We start from the raw sequence: 19,955 nt of genomic DNA, 5'->3' as shown, positions 1-19,955 counted from the left end.
GTGTGTGGTGTAGTCATCTTCCCTTTAAGACTTCCGTTTTGAAACCTTACTGTTGTTGAATGCAGCTTCTTCCATGGTCAATCATTTCTAGAGGTTATACCCCACAGTGTTACACTGACCGTCAGCCTTCTCTGACTCAGACCCTCATCACCTCCTCTCTGGACCACTGTGAAGGGCCCCCATTAATTGCCTGGTCTCTCTTCACTCCTCCCTCCTTCCGGTCCAGGTATGTCTCTAAATCAAAGACCAGATCAATTATTTCTACTGTGTGAACTGCTTCTTGGTCTCACCATCGGCAGTCACCTCATCTCTCCTTAGTTCTCCCCTACCAGCCTACACGTCCAACACGCCTGATGGATCCAATTTCCAAGGACTTATGTTTCTTTATAGATGTGTCACTCCGCCTGTTATGACTTACACTTTTGTTCCCTCTCCACGGGGCAAATTCTGGTGCCCTTTAAGTCTTGGCTCAAACGTCTTCTCTTCTACAAAATGTTTTCTGACTCTTCCTATTCCAGGCAGAACTAATCGTTTCCTCTTCCTTTTCCAATTTAGAAAAATCATACTCATCCTTTGATGTTTGATTCAAGAATCCCCTCTTGGGCTTCCCTGGTGGGACAGTGGTTGAGAGTCCGCCTGCTGATGCAGGGGACACGGGTTTGTGCCCCAGTCCGGGAAGATCTCACATGCTGCGGAGCGGCTGGGCCCGTGAGCCATGGCTGCTGAGCCTGCACATCCAGAGCCTGTGCTCCACAACGGGAGAGGCCACAGCAGTGAGAGGCCTGCGTACCACAAAAAAAAAAAAAAAGAATCCCCTCTTTTATTAACACTTCTCTCTCCTTTTCTAACTTCTTCCCTCCTTTCCTCCATCCCTTCCTCCCTTTTCTTTATATTTTTCTTTAAAAAAATAAGCTGAGCCCTGAACTTTTGGTAAGGATAGAGCAACAAGAAGACATCCTCCTTGTCCTCCAGCAGTAGCTGGCCTACAAGAGGGGACAGACACACTACCCAGGAAGGAACTGCCAGCCTTGGGCACCCCATCGGGGTCCATCTACAGAACTACTCACAGTGTGCTAGCTTCCTGTCCCAGGAATAAATTGTGAGCTTCTTAAGGACACAGCACCTTCATCAACTCTGAATTTACAGTGCCTGGAATAGTGTCTACAATATGATGATTGATCAAAAAACACTCACTGAATTGAGCCCAAATAACTTGATATTGTATGTCCCCTCTTGCAGAGGTTCTTGCTGCTGGTGAACTTTCATCAGACTTCAATAAGGAACAGTTTCCTTGTTAAAGTCAGCTCATGGGTGAGCAATTACATTTTATTTTGCTGTTAAACCAATAAAAATACAGATTCATATCTAAAAAGAGGCAATGTTTGTACAGTGTTGGAAGAAATGGCTGCTTCTGAGTTTTCTTCTATTAAGACGTTTCATGGGTCTTCTCCATTGCAATGAGTTGTGTATTTAAAAATTCTAACTGCAAGGATGAATTAATACTAGTTACCTTTTTACGGGAACCAGAAATAAAACTAAGCCTCATACTCTGTGAAAATGGCAAGTTAACTAGAATCTTACAAAGACTTGAACTATTTTGAGGACATAAAAAGTGCAAAAGAGAAGGGTTCCATTTAATTATTGCATAATTAAGTTTAAATAGCTAATCTATAGCATGAACATCCCGGACTAGTTTCTGGTAATTGGTGACTATTTGTAACTGGCTGTTGGGCGAGTGCAAGCATAGACTACAAGTGCAAAGAGTCACACTTTTTAATGTAGAAACTGTGTTCATTTTCCCTCAGTCTCATTTACATCTCCTGTCCTGGAGTCTATGGGAAGACAGTGTGTGACCACCCTGTGGCTGCTGGTGTTATATCATGACCAGGGTGGTGGAGCCTGCTGGCAACCAGTGGACGAGCCCAGTTTGTGAGAAGGAAGCAAGCCCAGGAGCACCTCCTGGGCTGCAGCCTGCACAGCAAGGCCCTGGTCTTCCTCTTCAACCCCTGTGGGGCGTGTGCACAAGCAGAGACCCGGTGTAACTTCCCACGGGTGTGCAGGTGGCAGGGGGGCCAGCCGCGGGGAGGGGGTGGTTATGCAGGTGGGACGTGAAGCAGTGCCCGCTGTTGGAGCAGAGTTCTGCAGGACCTGGAAGCGCGGCGTGAAAAGACGTTGCCAAAGTCAAATATTAACAGTGATGTTGGTGGGCCCTCATCCAGCACTTACTATGAGCCCGGCAACGTTCTAACCGCTTAGCATGTATTAACACATGGTGAGGTTTTTTTTCTCTGATGTCACACACTCCAAAATGCAAACGACTACTAACTCCTAGTTATTTCTGGCAAGAATCCATTTTTCCTTAAGGCTCTTTAAAATTCAAAGCCAGGGCTGTTGTATACTACTGTTGACTGCACGCTACGGAATTAGGAGACAAAGTGTTGGTGTCTGTATGTCTGCAGAAGGGAGTGGAGAATAGAGAGAAGAAAGCCTGATAAACTGCAAATGGTCAAGTACCTGTAATAGACCAAAGGTACTGGAAAGGGCACTCTGGCAATGGATAATCATAGAATTCTAACAGCCTGGATGAAACCAAGACACTAGGATGGTTGGAGATGCCAGTAAGGGGCAGAGAAGAGCAAGATTGGTAGGTAAGATTGGCTGTGAGAGAAATGGTAAGAAAAGGGATGTTTTTACTCAACAACATTTACCAAGAGCCCACAAACCACTTAACCCGGTGGAGAAGTTCCTTAGAACAAAGGAGGGCCAGGTGTCATTGTGATGCTCTGGGACTACAGTGGGGTTACACTGCAGACCTTGAAAAGGGACCAGAAAGAAAGACATGACATTAGCAAGGGATTTTGATGTTAAAGGGATGCACAGGGATATAGGAAAATAATAATGGATACTGGCTTGATTGTTTTTGTCTTCTTCATTCCTCAAAGCTCAAAGAGAGATGTGGTCATATTGTGAACTGTATTAAAATCGTATCTGTATTACCGACAAAAAAAAAAAAGAAAATTCAGCTCCTTGCATACAAGGAGAAAAAAAAAAAAGAGCAAGCCCTACGTTAAGAGAGGCTACCAGGCACGGCCTAGTAAACTTTTTTTTTTTTTAATCTGTTTATTTCATTGAACTCATGAGATTTTCTTTTAAGGGCCAAAATAGGTTACATGAACAAAAACCACAGCCGAGTGAGTCTTACAAACTATAAAGAGCTAAACGGTACATTCTTTTTGGATCTCACACTGTTACAAAGTTTTCCCTCATACAGAAGTAAGATTTTCTTCCCTGGAACAACCTCCTTGGTTTTTTCTGATATGTCTTAGGGCAGCTCAAAATATGTTTAAGGAAAGGTAGCAGTCGTTTGCCCTGGGTGGTTTCCTTTCTTCCTTGTAAAATCTAATCAGTTATGTAAGGGCTTCTTTAGATGAGATGTATATATGTACATTATATAAAATCTATGTTTACGGAAGTTTGTCACTGCGTAGTTTGGGATGGATATTCTGCATGTGGCTGTCCAAGTACACGATACTGACATGGATAATACGTACATGACAAGTTCTTTCACAGTGGACCTTGGTTGGTCGGTACAAGGCACACAACACACCAGCCTCCCTAGGCCCTCTGCACCCCCGGGGCATCGTCAGCATGCCGGCCACTGTAGTATTACTTTCTCCCAGTGTATTCCTTCCCTTCAACGTTTTTGTCTTGGGTTCACATTTTTTTTATCAGATGTTATGGACAACCTGAAAAGCAGTCATCTCAGGAGAGATTATGAAGCTTGTGTCAATCAGTGTCCCAGCAGGACAGAGATGACACCTTCAAAAGGTGGAGGAGACCTCAGTGGCAGGCTGTCTAGAAAAAGCAGAACAGGATGAAGAAGACCAGCCAGCCACGGTAAAGCCCAGAGATCAGTGACCAGCAGAGCCCTAACCCTAATCCTAACCCCAACCCTGACCCTAGCACTAACACTCCCGGAGAGTCCAGCGGGGAGCCCTGGTCGGAGCTCAGCATGTCTGTGGGGACGGCCTCCTGGGGAGGCAGCCGGGCAGGAAACCCTCAACCTCTCCCACTCCCATCCACCCAGTTCCCACCATCAGCCGAAGGTGAGGGGACGAAGAGATCCAGGTGACAATGGTCCAGATGGGTGGTCGGGAGAAAACTCAGCCCCTCGCAGAAGGCAGTAAGGGAAGCTAGGCCCCCGAGGGCAGGGACGCGCTCGCTCATCTTTTCAGACCGTGTCTCATGTGGAGCTTGACACACCATGAGTCGCACCATCCTACTTACTGAATCCTTGAATAGGTTAGAAGTGAGGTGTTCTGGAAATGTTCTGGTTGTAACTCACAGGAAAATACTCGCGATCTTGGTTTTTTTAAAAACAAGCAATGCATCACATATTAACGTTATTTCAAACTCTTAAAACAATGTCTTCTATTAATCAGTGAGTATTAAAGAGGATCGGATACGCAATTTTCCCGCCACTAACCCGTCCCTAACCCACTCAGAGAGGAATTGTCTTCAGGGGGGAGTTTCTGATGTCTTCAAGCACCTCTTTTTATAAATAAATGACAGAGCAAAGCTCTCTCAACAGAGCACCAAGGTGTGTAAGGCGTGGCCTCAGGAGACAGACTCCTTTGGTTCCAGTCCCAATGCCATCACTTGTGTTTCCCAGGGAAGGTCACCTGTACTCCAGGACCCTCGGTTTCCTCGGCTGTAACACAAGGGCAATGATAGGACCTGCCCCTTAGACATGCCTTTGTAGCGACTGCCCTGGCTTCATCAAATACTGTGACCTCCCACTTGGTATTTTCCATCAGCCAATAACTTCTATTGATTCCAACAACTCACAAGCTCTTGCTTCGAGCTGCAACCTCTAATTGACCCCACTGCCCGGTTACCAGAATCCACCTTCCTGTCCATCCCTTTGGGCCGACACTTTGGGTCTGTTCCTCAGTTTCACAGATTGTGATTAGAGTCGGGCTGCCAGATAAAACACAGGACTTTAAAACACATAAATGCAGATAATATTCAGATAAAATACCAAAAAAAAAAGTCAAAAATTTTGAATTTCAGGGAATTGCTTGGCGGTCCGGGGGTTAAGACTCCGAGCTTTCACTGCCGAGGGTGCAGATTCAATTCCTGGTCAGGAAACTAAGATCCTGCAAGCCATAAAGCACGACCAAAAAAAGAAAAAAAATTGAATTTCAGACAGACAACAAAGAACTTTTTAGCAGAAGTATGTCCCGACTATTGCATGGCAACCCTCGTTTGGACGCCACGTCTCGAGTTAGCGTCACATCCAGGCCGGCCCATCTGCCACCACGGCCTCCCCTTCCCCGGTGCAGGCCCCGGACCTGAGCCCAGGTACAGCAGCTCTGCTCCCCCAGAAGGGATGTTTGGACAGATCCCCCCACTGGGAGTAAAGCAGCCATTTTGCCTTCACTAGAACCCTCAGCATAGGAATCCTGGTGTCTATCCTCAGTTGGACATGTGGGAAGAGGAGGGTGAGCTGTGTGAAACAGAGGGAAGGGATTCACATGCTCACGGCCCCCATTTGCTCTCTGAGGGTCCATCACAATTCCTCCTTGGAAGTCAGGAGAGGGAGGCTTCCTCTCCCATTGCTTGTCAGCGGATGAACTTCAGTGGGCTCCATTTGCTCTGTGAATGGATGAAAGAAGCCAGTTCCTGGTTTGATAAGGACAGTCGGGCCTCGGAAAGGCCTCGTCCAGGTTAGTGAGATGGAATTCGGAAGATGCTCCCTGGAATGTTATCAGACTCAAAGTAGATGATAAATTTCTTATCGTTTTCTGAAAGCCCAAGTACAACGACACCTCAGAGGCAGAATGGGGCTTGTCCACCAGGACGGAAAACGGAGGCAGGTGTTCCGATGACCTGCGGGGACCCAGTGCTTCCCTCTTCGTCATCCGTGGAGATCTGCCCCAACAAACGGGGTAGAAGTCACTGAGTGTATCAGCAAATCCAAATTACATAAGGCACCTAGGGAAGCTAGTTTCTGCCACCCAATATTGTTCAAAGTTTGGGCTCTAATTCTGAGCAATGTATTTATCACTGTTGACTCTACAGGTGCAACTAATTCTGCCAGTTTTCTTTCTAAATGTGGTCCATTTTTCTAAAAGGCAATCCTCTACTCCCTCCCCCACCTCCTCCCAATTACATGCTGTTCCTCTGTGCTCACTTTCCGAATGCTGAGTTCCTGGGTTTTTCAGCCCAGTATTCTGGAGGCAGGAGGCAGTCCTTCTACGACCTGGACGAAATCCCTACACTCTCCAGATAAGCTGAAGGCACATCTTCTACATTTGTAAGAACATAAGCCAGGTTTCTACCCTGCACTGATAATATCATTTTTTGCACTCAGATCCCTTGGCTCTGGTAGTTTCTAGCTATTGACCTTGGACAAGTTGCTTAAGCTTTCTGAGATCAATTCTCAACTTTCAAATGTAGAAAATACAAATGAACTCATGGTTGTTTTGAAGTTTACATACAATCATTTAAAACGCTGTCAAGCACGTACTAGAGGCCAACACAGTCACTGTTACCACCACCAAGCTACGAGCACACGGACCGCTGAGGTCTGAGTCCACTCGGTCGGGGCGGCAGCCACAGGCCATGGCTCCTGTCCCCACCGGAAGGAGCCTGCAGCCCAGGAAGACCCAGGCAGCCCCAGCTGACCAAGCAGGGAGGGTCCCAGGGCCCGCCCCCAAGGTGGGGCTACTGTGAAGGGCACCAGGGGCCCAGGGCTTCCCCTTGGATTGACTAACTGTCCCACCTACATCTCTGTCTGTGGGCACCCAGTCCAGCCTGCTTCCTCTCCTCCATCTGCCACAGACGTCACTCCCCCGATAAACTTCTCACGCCCTCAACCCCATCTCATGGTCTGCTTCCCGGAGGACCTGAACGACACACAGGGGCCTGCTCTTCGTTGAGGTGCACGGGCTTCTCATTGTGGTGGTTTCTCTTGTTGCGGAGCACGGGCTCTAGGTGCATGGGCTTCGGTAGTTGTGGCTCACGGGCTTAGTTGCTCCGCGGCATGTGGGATCTTCCTGGCCCAGGGCTCGAACCTGTGTCCCCCGCAGTGGCAGGCAGATTCTTAACCACTGTGCTACCAGGGAAGTCCAGAGGACATTTTTTCTTAACTGAAGAAACTAAGGCAGAGAAAGGTAGCACTTACAGTTCTGCAGTTACGGAGGGCAGAGCCCCGGACTTCAGAGCTGGTCTGTCTGACCTCTAAGCCCGCTACACTGTGGCTCTTCAGACGCTTAATCAAGCCTCAGAACAGTGGGAACAAGGCCTTCTCCTTCAGTTAAACCAAAACCAATTTTTGTTTGTTGTTTGTTTGTTTTTTAAATTGTTATTTTATATCGGAGTATCGTTGAGTTATAATGTTGTGTTAGTTTCAGGTGTACAGCAAAGTGATTCAGTTATATATATATATATATATTTTCTTTTTCAGATTCTTTTCCCATACAGGTTATTACAGAATATTGACTAGAGCTCCCCGTGCTGTACAGCAGACCCTTGTTGCTTATCTATTTTATATATAGTCATGTGTGTATATTAATCCCAAACTCTTAATTTATCCCTCCCCCTACCACCTTCTCAAAACCAATTTGGAAGTGAGCAATTTCCGTACAAGACTATTGTACATTGATCGAGTCACAGACTTGAACCTGTCACTTCAAAGACTGCACGTCCCTAGCGGGGCCGCCATGGGCTGCGTCACGTGTGGCCTCTGTGGGCATCACACGGCCATATCGCCTTCTGATCTTGTAAACCTGCAGACACCCACCTCCCGACTGGCACATCCCTCTTCAACGGATCTGCAGAAAACGTTGGGCCCGAATCATCCCACGACTTGACAGACCAATGGAGATGCTCTTTGCCGATGCCTGTGCTGCCACTGCTGTCCGGCGGACTGTGGTGTGCCCGCCAGCTGCCCACCCTCAGCTGTTACAGGATGTTCTGCATCCAGCCATCCAGATCTCCAGGACTGGAGCACTGACTGCTGCTGCCCCCAGGCAGCCAGGCCCCGTGGCAGTCACAAAATTTTCTTGGTTCTTGGAAAATCTGTACTTCCTGAATATCCTGCCAGGTCCACACAGAATCAAGGCTGTGTTTTGTTCTCAGCAGGACCACATCTAAGAAGTCACAGAGCCTTGGGGGTGGGGCAGGGGAGGGTAACAACAGCTCTTCCCAAATGTGTGTTCTGTCTGCATCCAGGGGGGCCCTCTTGTCCTCTCTGTGACGGGCGCCCAGAGGAAGCTTAGCCTGGAGGGGAGTCTCCGGAAAGCCAGCCACCCTCGGGGCAATGTAGGCTCCCAGCGTCTGTGCTGAGCCAGCCTGGACGTGAACTTCCTTGTCATGGTGCCTGAGAATGGAGATAAAACATCGGATGCTTGCCAATGGTTTGTACAGTACGATCGACACCTGTCATGAACAAGGGAGCGGGGGCTCAGGCAGATGTGGAGAACCCCTCCTATCAGGGGGCGCAGCTTAGGTGAGAAATCCCGGGGCCCCAGCACGGATGGGCTTGGCAGCCGGCAGGATGTTCACATACAGAGGAAACTGAGGGGGTTGTGTGTGTCCCTCGCCTGGATCAAACTAGTGTGAAAGATTAAAGAACATTCACAAGACAGAACTCAAAACTGACATTTCAGCAGAAGTGAGCCATCTGAGGCAGAGGCCCCGAGGAGTTTTCCCACCTCCTATCAATGTAGGAATGGAGTTTAAGCTGGTCAGTTCAAAGCCATAAGCGCAGGCCGACCGGCTGTCTCTGGTAAGACGGACAGAAACGCCTGATGTTGCGTCGGGGACGAGGACACACAGTGAGGAGAAAGTGCAGTGCCTGAGAGAAAAGGCTGGAATGAAAGTGCCAAAATACTGGGGGGTGGAACTGTGACTGTGCTTCTCCTTTCTAGTTTTTCCAATATTCTTACAACAAGAATCTTTTTTAATTTTTTAATTTTTATTTTTTTAATTGAAGTATAGTTGATTTACTATGTTGTGTTAATTTCTGCTGTACAGCAAAAGTGACTCAGTTATGTATATATATATATATATATATATATATTCTTTTTGCTATATTCTTTTCCATTATGGTTGGAGATTGCAAAGGGGCTGAGGTGGGGGAGGGATGGAGTGGGAGGTTAGGGTTGGCAGACGTAAGCTATTATACAGAGAATAGATAAACAACAAGGTCCTACTGTAGAGCATAGAGAATATTTTAATTTTATGATTCAAAAAGTATTAAAATAAACAGTTGTTAACAGTCGTTTCCAAAGGTAAGTTCTCCCTCAGCACACAGTTCCCGTCACCTGTTCCCTACCCCCTGGGGCACAGTGGTCACAGCCACAGTGCAGGACGACTGACCGCCAGCCCTCGTTACGCATTAAATCCTGACACTCTTGGAGGCCAGGCAGACCTACGCTCAACGCAGCCTTTGGGGATAAAGGTCCACGATTAATAAGTCCTTAAGGACTTTCCCATCTTTGTCCGTTAAGGACATGATGATATTGTTTAAATTATAGCATATTTGTGGTTGAAAGCCATGGTTAACTGTTAAAAGTTAATCGTTATTGAGTCAATAAGAGATAACTCCATCTCCCCAAAAGAGACTAATTAACTTGGGAAATCTCAGCGAGAACAGATCAAAGAGGGAGTATATTTCTCTCTACATGACTTTCCGAGTCCAGCAGAGTGAGTTCTTAAAGGGCAAGGATTTTGTGCGCTCGACATCACGTGGCACAGACGGGTGCCTGAGAAATTCTTTTCTTGCTGGAGAGAACAACCAACAAACCCCCATGGCATAAGCTCACTTTAGTTAACTTCATCATTTTCTCTATTTTGTACTATTTGAATCTTCTCCCTTTTCCTCTTTTTTTTTCCTTCTTTTCCTTTAACGTTTCACAAGTTTTGATTAGTGAAGATTAACTCACTGACCAGTTCATGCATCAGAAAGTGAGAGATTTTCTGTCTTCCTGGGAAAACTTGTATTTCCCCAGGACTCAGCCTGCTGTGCTCATAAGAAGCACAGCTGCCTCTTCCCTCCAAGTCTCTGTGCAGAAGGCCTCTGCCCACCAGCACCTGGCCTGCTGACCCCAACAGTCTTAAGACATCATTTTCTGTACTTGGAGTTTGGTGACAATCAATGATTTCTTGACACTGATTTTGCTTAAGATGGCAACTCTTAAGCCTATGGAGATCAAGGCTGAAAAGGAGTGTGATTATCTTAAAATTATACAGAAAAGGGACAATGGAGATTCCGTAGCTTCAGTTCCCGGTGAAGTTGAAGAAATTAAAGCTCAGAGAAATTAAACATCAAGAGCTGGTCAGCGGCCAAGGCAGGACGAGGCCCCAGGAAGCCTGGTCACACTGGGCATTGCTCCAACCCCCGGCCCCGGCCCTGGCTCTGTGCCCTGCAGCCCCTCCGATGGCACTGCCACAGCCCCTCCCCCAGGGCTTTGCTCTCCTTTTAACCCCAAATGGGGGCATATTATGAACTGCTTACGAGGGAAAAGCAAACTAATGTCTCAGAAGTGTGGACAGGGCATGGCAGGAGAATAACGATAGACAGATCAGAGGGTCCCACACAGGACCGCAGGCACGACCACCAATGACGGCACTGTGGGAAGGGAGGTAGCGGAGCAGCTCACCCAGAACCCGGCCCTGCTGCCCTGGGACAGGGGACAGGGTGGTCTCAGTTCTGTCTGGAATCTACTACTGTCAATCATGCTCATCATGGTGATAGGTTCTTCTTGTTGTTGTTATTGCCCGGGGTCTTAGTTGCGGCAGGCAGGCTCCTTAGTTGTGGCAGGTGAACTCTTACTTGCGGCGTGCATGTGGGATCTAGTTCCCTGACCAGGGATCGAACCTGGGTCCCCTGCATTGGGAGCGGAGAATCTTATCCACTGTGCCACCAGGGAAGTCCCCCCATGGAGATAGTCTTAATATAAGGTTTTTTAAAGGGCTTCATTTACCCTGTGCTCTACATTATTCTACTTGTCCCAATGCAGCTGAAATCTGTCACTTTGGCTGCAGAAGGGGGCAGATGGAAACAGTGGAAACATCCACACTCTCTCTCATCCAGCTGTCCACACACTGGGCCAGGGGCCAATTTTCACCCATTTTAAGCAGGTGTTCTCCCCTCAGAGGAAGAAGATTCAGTATAGAGTTAAGGCAACATACTGTGTCACCCATTTGAATTGACCCCAATGAAAACAACATGGGTGACAAGTACACCTTTTATCAGCAGAAGTCCTAGCTGCCGGACCAGCTGGATTCTCCACCACACTTCACCCAGGATAGACGTGAGCGATGGGCTGCACCAGCCCTGGCAGCCTCAGAGCCTCCTTTTCCCACATCAGTCCACTTGGTGGGCCCCAAGGAAACCCCCTCCCAGTGGTCCTGTACTTGTGCAACCCCTGCCCCTCCCACCCGCATTGTCTCTGGACTTGGCCTTGGGACTTGCTTGGACCCATGGACGTTAACAAGCACAGTGCAAACAGGCTTGATAAACCCTTGCACACTCATTTGTGGAAGTCAGTCTCCACACTGCAAAGTAACTCGGGATGGAAGATGGGAGGGCACAGAGAGACCATCTCCCCGGGGGAGCTCACAACTGCACGTGACCCCAGCAGAACTGCCCAGCTGTGCCCAGTCAACCCACTGGACCCCAAGAACAAATAAGCAGCTATTGTTTGAAGCCCCTAAGCCAAGTGAGGGGGCAGCTTGTTATACAGAAATAGATCCTTGAATCAGTACATCCCTACGGGGGTTTTTAAAGGCCCCTCTGTATCTTCTATACAAGGGCAGAAAGGGAAAAAGGAAACTCAGGCTTAAAATACCCTTGCTGAGTAAGTGTTCTACCACTAACTCATGCAGTCCCTTCCTTAGAAAATTCGTCTTTTTGTTTCTTTCTCTAAAAATAGTAGCAACCAGAACACTCTACTGTTGGTGGGAGTGTAAATTGGTGCAGCCACTATGGAGAACAGTATGGAGGTTCCTTAAAAAACTAAAAATAGAGCTCCCATATGATCCAGCAATCCCACTCCTGGGCATATATCCAGAGAAAACCATAATTTGAAAAAATACATGCACCCCAATGTTCATTGCAGCACTATTTACAATAATAGCCAGGACATGGACGCAACCTAAATGTCCATCAACAGAGGAATGGGTAAAGAAGATGTGGTGCATATATACAGTGGAATACTGCCATTTGCAGCAACATGGATGGACCTAGAGATTGTCATACTGAGTGAAGTAAGTCAGACAGAGAAAGACAAATATTATGATGTCGCTTATATGTGGAATCTAAAAAAATGGTACAAATGAACCTATTTACAAAACAGAAATAGAGTCACAGATGTAGAAAACAAACTTATGGTTACCAAGGGAGAATGGGGGGAGGGATAAATTGGGAGATTGGGATTGACACATACACACTACTGTATATAAAATGGATAATAAATAAGGACCTACTGTACAGCATAGGGAACTCTACTCAATACCCTGTAATGACCTATATGGGAAAAGAACTTAAAAAAGAGTGGATACATATATATGTATAACTGAATCACTTTGCTGTACAGCAGAAACTACCACAACATTTTAAATCAACTATACTCCAATAATTTTTTTTGTTGTTGTTGTTGGTACGCGGGCCTCTCACTGTTGTGGCCTCTCCCCTTGTGGAGCACAGGCTCCAGACGCGCAGGCTCAGCGGCCATGGCTCACGGGCCCAGCCGCTCTGCGGCATGTGGGATCTTCCCGGACCGGGGCACGAACCCGTGTCCCCTGCATCGGCAGGCGGACTCTCAACCACTGTGCCACCAGGGAAGCCCCAATAATTTTTTTTTAATAAAAAAATAAAATAATATAAAAATAATAGCAACCAATCTAATGCGTGCCCATCATGGGTGGAGTGAAGTTAGGAGAGACATTGTATGTCTGTATTCATTTATATCATAGCTTGATCAAGAGAAGATTTAGACAGGTTACAGAAATAAGTAAAACATTCTTCATGCTCAGGAAATGAATGTGCTTCATAAATTTCAGATATTATGATCCGAAACATTTTCTCCTCTTATCAAACCTCTCTGTTCCCTGGTCTCCTCTACCTACATTTTACAAGAAAAAATTCAATTGTTTTACCTAAATGGTTGTTCAGCTAATCAATAATTGACCCCCTTCTACTCTTTCCATTTTGAAATAGACACACTTGACGTGTAGCAGCACCGATGAATTTGGGGGGCTAAGGTGAGGTGCTGCAGACGAGGGCCTGGCTCCTGCTGACATGGAGACTATCTAACCTGGGTGAGGACCGATCACGGGAGGTTGTCCCAAAGGCAGTCCCGCCTCACCCATCCTCTTCCCTCAGATCCTGAAATAAAGTGACAAAGGAGGTAAACTGTGTTGATCAAATAAATGCTTTGAAAACCCACTTATCAGTGGCCGGGTCTGGTTTCCATCACTAATGAGTAATACAAGCCCGTGTACAGCCCTCCTGCCTCTGTGGCCTGGCCTGAGATTTCGTCCAGAATGAAAAGCAGGAAACCAGGAAGACGGGGAGAGGGAAGGGATGGGGGGTGGAGAGAGGATCAGAGTGGAGGGGGCAGTCTGGGGGTTCTGAGTGATTGTGTGTGTGTGATTTTCACCAATTAAACCTTTGATGAATAAACGCAAGCCAAACTGTTTCCGTTGTCATTGCTATGGTTGGTGACGTTTTAGACAGCAGAGTTCTAAATTCCTAACAAGTGCCTCTCTGGATATTTGAGTCAACTCGAACTGGAACCCGGGCCCAGCCAGCAGAGGCTGGTGAAGTCTAAATCAAATAGCATCAGGCTTCCTGATTTCCGTGGTAGGACATCAGGTGTGACATTAGCTTCCAAAGCATCACAGTCTCCTTCCGACAGCCAGGTACAATATTGGTTCTCGCCTTAAAGTTAAAACCTGAACCAGGGCTTCCCTGGTGGTGCAGTGGTTGAGAGTCCGCCTGCCGATGCAGGGGACACGGGTTCGTGCCCCGGTCTGGGAAGATCCCATGTGCTGCAGAGCGGCTGGGCCCATGAGCCATGGCCGTTGGGCCTGTGCATCCGGAGCCTGTGCTCCGCAACGGGAGAGGCCACAGCAGTGAGAGCCCTGCGTACCACAAAAAAAAAAAAAAAAAAAAAAAAAAAACCTGAACCAACCGTTACCCAGCACACGGCAAAGTGTGACTGATGCACATGCTACTAGGACACTCGTGTGCTGAGGGGTCCACGCGAGCGTCTAAGTTCTCTTTTTGCCAGAAGTTTAAAGGCTCCAAAGCAGCAGGACAAGAAGAATACGTGCCCTCGGGGATGCTTTCCGTAGCAACACCACCAGCTGCTAAATGAGTGTTACATGTCCAGCTGTTTGGTTGAGAGGAAATGCTAGAAACGGTCCTATAGAGAATGTTCCTGCACCTTCTGTAAAACCAGGCAAAGATGTAAAATATTTACATCAGCATTTTTAGTACTTTTTTCTCCCCAGTTCAGGTCAGAAGTCACTCTACTAGGGTCTTGGGAAGGGAAACTTGGCAGTTGGCATGATGGGTGCAGTCCCCCACTTTGGAGACCTCCCTGACATGCCAGGTCACAGTAAAGCTGCTTGTGGTGTCCTGAAGAATAAGGGGAGACGCTTAATGATATCAAGAAAGGACAAGATTTCATCCATTTCCCAGTAGAGATGCTTTTGTCAGTGGGGCCAGAAATACTCACAGTCAGTGACTGCTCCCCCCAGCAGCTCTCACCCCACTGGGGAGGACCTGGCATGTCTATCCCTGGTCAGCCAGTGAAGCCAAGGAGGGTGCGGCCCACATTGCCCATCTCTGACCAAGACTGCGACCGAACCTGCCTGGAACCCTCTCCACGTGGCTGAGGTAGGCAGGTGGTCTCCAAGCTCTGCTGGCCATGGAGCTGGTCTCTCTGCTTAGTTCCACTTTGTATTCATGTAATAATTCACTTTTGTGTGAAGGTGACACCCTGAAGGCCCTGCCCATCACATCCTTGGGGACCATCTTCACCTTGGCCTTCAACTATCAGTGACAGGAGATCATAGCATCCCTAACACCTGAACACACACACACACGCACACACACACAACTGTCCTTTATCGGGTTTTGGTTTTGTCTTACTCCTTTTGCGGTACGCGGGCCTCTCACTGTTGTGGCCTATCCCGTTGCGGAGCACAGGCTCCGGACACGCAGGCCCAGCGGCCATGGCTCATGGGCCCAGCCGCTCCGCGGCATGTGGGATCTTCCCAGACCGGGGCACGAACCCGCGTCCCCTGCATCGGCAGGCGGACTCTCAACCACTGCGCCACCAGGGAAGCCCTGGTTTTGTCTTACTCTTGTGACTACGTTCAGCAGAAAGAAAGCAGATGCTTTCCATGTGCAAATTAGCAGAGAGAAGAAGGCAAAGGAAGAAGAAGAGCCATGTGGCCGGTGTCCTGGGCCCTCTCCTGAGTAGTAAAAGCAGGTGGAGGGCACCCTCTCCGGAGTTAGGGGTCAGAGAAGGCTGGAACAAGCTGTAATTGCTGTTTTGTAGAAAAAGTATGCTCTCTTTGCCAAGAGAGAGTAGAAGCAAGCTTGCAGGGGGCATCAGAATACTCATCAGAGAACGTGGCATTAATCCTGAGACCAAGGAGGGGCTGGTTATGCAGACACGTGCACAGGGGGCTTCCACGCCCTGGGAGTGAAGTGCACCAGAGTCCAGGCACAGGAGAGTGCAGGGCTCATCCAGGGGCCCCGGGGTGTGAACCAGGTGGGGCAGGGGCAGGGCACACAAAGTGGACAGGAGGTGAGATCCAGAGCAGGAGAATCTTTGCAGACCTGTGGTTCCCCACCTGAGGGCCACAAAGCCCGGAGAAGCTACGGCGTTAATGACGGGATGGAAGGATCCACAGGTATATGGAGCCTTGCATGCAGCATAACGTTGCACACATATGAACTGCTTTGCAATTACATATCGATGCTTTTGTGATTAACTTAGTATCAGCTGAAAGTATTACCAGACATAAAATCAAATGAAAATCATTTTTGAATTCACAAAGGCTTTGGAAAGTATAATGACATGGGCTTTTTATCATTTATCATTTTGGTAGAAATAGTAAAAGTACAACTATTATCATGTGCGGTCTGCAAAATTTGGAGGCATAATAAAATGTTTGGAGATCAGTGCTATAGGCAATGGAGAACCACCGAACATTTCTTAGAAGTGAAGCGCCATGAAAAGATTTGCTTATTTTAAAAAGGGGGAAAAAGGACTTCCCTGGTGGCACAGTGGTTAAGAATCCGCCTGCCAATGCAGGGGACACGGGTTTGAGCCCTGGTCTGGGAAGATCCCACATGCCACAGAGCAACTAAGCCCGTGCACCACAACTACTGAGCCTGTGCTCTAGAGCACGCGAGCCACAACTACTAAGCCTGTGTGCCACAACTACTGAAGCCCGTGCACCACAACTACTGAGCATGTGCTCTAGAGCCTGCAAGCCACAACTACTGAGCCCATGTGCCACAGCTACTGAAGCCCACGGTGCCTCGAGCCCATGCTCCACAAGAGAAGCCACCACAATGAGAAGCCCGTGCACCACAATGAAGCGTAGCCCCCGCTCACTGCAACTAGAGAAAGCTTTTGTTGCGTGCAGCAATGAAGACCCAACGCAGCCAAAAATAAAAATTAAATAAATAAATTTATTTTTTTAAAAAGGAGGGGGGGAATCCTGCTGGCCTGCGGGTGCCATGGAGAGAGGCCAGACAGGCCAGACTGGAGGAGGGGACAGAACCCTTGTGGCAGAAAGGGGAGGACGATGACGATGACACCCAACAGACAGGACCTGGTGGCCAATCAGATGTGGATGTGCAGGAAAGGGAGTCTGGGCTGATGACCGATTTCTAGTCTGGACAGTGGCATCCATGGCAGTAGATTGTGAGCACAGGGGCACACAAAGGAGGGTGTCGGGGAGCCGTGAGCCGACCTCCGGGAGATGAGTGTGGTCAGTAGAATGGCCGCCAGAGATGTCCACCTAAGCCTTGGATCCTGTGAACACGTGGATTACACAGCAAAGGGGGATTAAGGATGCAGATGGAATTAGGATCTCCCATCCCCTGACCCTGAGATGAAATCACCCTGGACCCTCTGGGTCAGCCCCGAGATGTGGAAGAGGAGGTAGGAGGGTCAGTGTCAGCGGGATTCCACTTGAGGAAGACTTAATAGGCCATCACTGCTCTGAAGGTGGAGGAAGCCCCCGAGCCATGGAGCGCCCAGAGCTGCAAGAGGCGAGAGGATGGGTCCCCAGGGCCTCCACAGAGGAACTCGGCCCCGGCCACACCTCGACTTCAGCCTGGGAGACCCGTTTCAGAATTTCACCTCCAGGACCGTAGTGAGAAATCTGTGTTGTTCTAAGGCACTAAGTTTACAGTCTTTCGCTATAGCAGTGACAGGAAACTAACACAGCAAGTTAGCTCTGAAGTGCACGTGGGACATTAGGAGGGACTGAGCAGAGATGCTGCCCAGAAATGTGTCTCCTTTTAGGGATGAGCATTGACCCCACCCACAGGGCTCTGTCATGTGCAGACCCTGGTTTTACTGTTAGGGGTGGGTGCTGCCTGGGGTGACAGGGGACATTGCAGTTGGTGACTCTGATAAACAGGGGCTCTAAAAATGGCTCCAGTTCACAAAAACGAGAGCAAGGCCTCCCCGTGTGAAGGGGGTGGAGGGAGGCCCAGCCCTGGCAGGAATGCAGGGCCCCGGGCCCCCCACTCACCTGCAGCCTCGCCCAACGCCCAACGCTCCAGGCCGCCTCAGGGCTCTGTCTCGGTCTTCCCATCTTCCAGCCGGGGGTGGAGAGTTGTCACGCGTACCCCTCACCCCCTCGGCCCGTGCCAGGCCTGGCATAATTGAAGGATTTCTCTCTTCTATAAAAACGAGTGGAAACTGAAAAATGAATGTGCTATTAGGCATAAAAGGCGTAAGCCTCATAAAATTTAACAAAGATGAAGAAGAAAGCCTTCAGGGGCCAGGTGTAAGTTGATCAACTGGGCGTCCTGCCAGGAAGACGTTACCAAAAAGTCCGGTCAGAGTGGACACTTCCTGAGGCTTACAGGGCACCAGCCCTTCATACTCATAACTCCATGGGCCCATTGCGGCAGGTGCCATGCTTATCCCCTTTACAGATTCCAAAGTTTAGGCACAGAGACATTAAGAGGTTACGCTGCTTAAGGAACCACAACCAGTAAGCGGCAGAGCCAGGATTCAAGCCCAAACAGCCTGCCTGCTGGGCCCAGCCCATTGCCTCTCCCTGATGTCAGGGCTTCCTCCTAACCTCTCCCCCTCCCCCCTCCCCTCCCCCTCCCCTCCCCTCCCCCTCCCCTCCCTGCACTCCTTCTGTCCTGTCCATACCCACACCGGCCTCCAGAACATGCCAGACATTCCTCTGCCTCAGGGTCTTTGCACCTGCTGTTCCTTTTAGAAAACTTTTCTCCCCTCATCTCCTTTCAGGTCATGTGAACATCTCTGTGAAGACGCCCCAAACTCCTCTAAAGGGATTGGGAGCTCTGTCCTTGTACCCCGGGAAGGCCTGACCCAGATAAGGGAGGTCGGACTGGGGCCGGGTGAGGAGAAACTTCCAGGTGCCTCTGGGCAAGGGTCAGGCTGCTCTCGGAGGCCAGTGGAGGCCAGGAGGCTGGCTGGCTGGCTGGCTTTCGGCACTCCAGGACACATGTGGGTGGGCAGTGGTTCTAGTGGCTCTCTGCCCAGTTTTGTAGTCCACTGTGGTTGACTGGTCAGTGGATACAAAAGAGTCGTAGCCTTGACATGGAAGGTGATGTGGGGAAGGAAGGAGACAGGCCTGTCCTTTGCTAGAGGACCAGGAAGGCTGTCCACCCCCTGCAGATGGGGAACCCTGCTGGCCTTCACTGTGAAGCTGGTGGAGCCCAGGTTCCTCCCAGGGCCACTGCAGACGTTTACCCCATCTGTGCACCTGTGCTCTCACCCAGGACACCAACGGCCTGTGAGAAGGGCAGCCCTGTCCCCACAGGAGGAAGCCCAGGCGTATCTGTGACCTCAGCGTCACCCCATGTTCACTGCTGCTCTGGGCCTGGACTTGGGCTCCTAGAACAGACAGGGAGGTCAGCACACAGCCCATCACAGACACAGATCCACAGGGTGCTCATCTCAGATGGAACCCGGAATTCTCAAACCCCACCCTGAACAGACGCATTCCCACCAGACCTCAGGGGCCTGCTTCTCCACACCCCTGAACTTCTCTTCACTCCCAAAGAAATTCTTTGGTAGAAAACACAGGTGCCGTTAGAGCCACAGGTCAGAATTTATCTCCTACCACCTCCTGGAGAGCATCTTCAAGGAGAGCGTTCCGCTCAACATCATTTACGCTTAAAAACAGAAAAGTGTGGGAACCTCCCCCGTGGTCCAGTGGTTAAGACTCTGCACTTCCACTGGAGGGGGTGTGGGTTTGATCCCTGGTTGGGGAACTAAGATCCCGTGTGCCACATGATGGAAAAACAGAAAAGTATGACTTGGTAAGGCACCAGGTAACCTGCCTCAGGGCCTTTGCACCTGCTGTTCCTTTTAGAAAACTGGGGAGAAGACCTGCCCTCCTCTGGGCTTGTGTAAGAGGTGGGTGGTTTCTCATAAGTGTGTCAAGCACAGAGATCAACATTACAAAAGGTTCATTTCTACACACATGGTTAAAAGAGATGACAGTTGTAGAGGACCCTGTATTGTTAAATTATGACGGGCCTACACCGCAGGACTTATGCTAGGGTATTTCCCAAAGCACAACTCTGATAAAACGTCCTCCTCGATACCAAGCTGTAAGTTTAACAACGTCTGAGCGCTGAAGTGAATCAAATTTATATTTAACTCGAGCACATACTTTTAAAAACTTTTCTGCCCAAA

Source organism: Orcinus orca, chromosome 14 (genome assembly GCF_937001465.1).
Source record: "Orcinus orca chromosome 14, mOrcOrc1.1, whole genome shotgun sequence".
Lineage (NCBI taxonomy): Eukaryota > Metazoa > Chordata > Mammalia > Artiodactyla > Delphinidae > Orcinus > Orcinus orca.
Note: the sequence above shows the minus strand (reverse complement) of the source record.